This window comes from Bactrocera latifrons, unplaced genomic scaffold, assembly GCF_001853355.1.
Source record: "Bactrocera latifrons isolate USDA-ARS-PBARC rearing strain unplaced genomic scaffold, ASM185335v1 scaffold_156, whole genome shotgun sequence".
NCBI classification, from domain to species: Eukaryota; Metazoa; Arthropoda; class Insecta; order Diptera; family Tephritidae; genus Bactrocera; species Bactrocera latifrons.
The window spans coordinates 779,458-781,149 of record NW_017535030.1 but is presented as its reverse complement, the minus strand read 5'-3'; the positions used below and the strand labels follow the sequence as shown (position 1 = coordinate 781,149).

General features: G+C 29.8%; 1 protein-coding gene across 3 annotated transcripts in view; it reads right to left on the bottom strand.

Annotated features, from left to right (window-relative positions):
- The window catches only part of LOC108966127 (protein doublesex), a 105,422-nt gene that overhangs the window by 16,792 nt on the left and 86,938 nt on the right, over positions 1-1,692 (bottom strand). The window lies entirely within an intron of this gene.

Sequence of the window (1,692 nt, the reverse complement as noted above, 5' to 3'; positions counted from 1 at the left end):
TGACCCATTCGTTGCAAATTTTGGACGCTTTCCTCTTCTGGACAATGTTTTCCTCGCCCCACTTTTTTAAATAAATTCATAATTTATACATTTATTCATTCCACACATCTAATTAAGTTAATATAACTACTTATTACGCCTTTTAAATTCAATAYTTTTTGTCATTAAGCATGAGGCACGCTATTTGTGTAACGTTTTAACATATGAATTAAAAATGTTCTAGTTTTAACCGGAAAATCGATAAATTCACTCTCTATATTAACCATAGTTTTAGGCGCAAATACATTCTGTTTGAGATTTGAGTATATGACAACGTCATTCCCATAAGAATGAACTTAGTAGTTTTTACTTGACATCTGAAATTAGAGAGCTTGTTAATAAGTCAGTAAAGCGATGTAATTTTTTGTAAGGTTTTATAGAACCCAAAGTGAATGGTTTGATTAAAGCCAATTATTTCTAGGAGAAAAAATTGTTAAGAAACTAGAAATATTTAGCTATTTATTTTAGTCCAATAAAATAAAAAAAAAAAATATAATATTTTATAGAGAACGGATGCTTTGGCTGCTCCTAATGAGTATTTAAATCGTTTATTTTTTGACTAAAGGTTTCACCGTAAGTCATTATAACTTGCCAATCTTCAATTTAATTGAAAAAACTTTTTTTATTTTTAATCACAAACACGTTGTCGGCTTCTCTAATCAGATGCGTTTAAATGAATATGTTCCTTTTTTTTGCTATTTGATTTAAAATGCAACGATTTAAATATAACAACAACMACAAAAGTGGGGGTTTGCACTCAATACGAATTTCCGTTAGTTTAACAAATAATATGAGAGAGAATTTGTTGTAATTAGTGCRATGCAAAGAAAGAGAGAAGTTAGCAAAATTAAAACTAAGAGTGCGTTTATACGTATATGTGGCACTKTATTATTAAGGGTATTCAAGAAACTTAGCTGTTTTTCATAATGTAACACCTGCAAAGTGAGCTAATTAATGCACACATATGTACATACGTATGTACGTAGTATATGGTAGTGTATCATTTTGTGATCGTATAAAACGAAGAGTAAATTATGCATAATTATTTTGTTGTAAAGTATATTGTGAAAATATATAATTAAACTAATTAATAACTGTACGAGTTTTCTTTCGCTTAGGCTACAGCGTATAACACAGAACACGTTTTTTTTTGTCGAATAGCCGAATCCATCGCATTGCTTTCGTCTTATTAAGTCACAATAATGTACGTTTATATTGTACATATTTAAAGGAAACAAAAAAAATTCATAAAAACTTCACAACTGCATTTATATATGTATATACATATGCTATAGTGATCAGATCTGAACGATTTATTCGGAGATTGTACATGGAGGGTATTTTAGTCGATCAGTTTGTATGCCACTTATATCCTATAATGGTTCAATATCGACGGTTCTGACAAATCAGCATCTTCTTTGGGAGAGGAGGAAGTGTACAAAATTTCAGATCGATTTCAAATCCTGAGAGTCTAGTACAATTATATATATATTATTAAATCGAATCAGCTCGTCACGTTATTCATTTATAYTCGTATATATATTTCATGGGGTCTCSGACGTTTCTTTCTGGGTGTTATAAACTTTGTGGCAAATTTAATATACCCTGTTCAAAGTATAATATATATACAAGGTGCGTTCCAAAGCAAACACG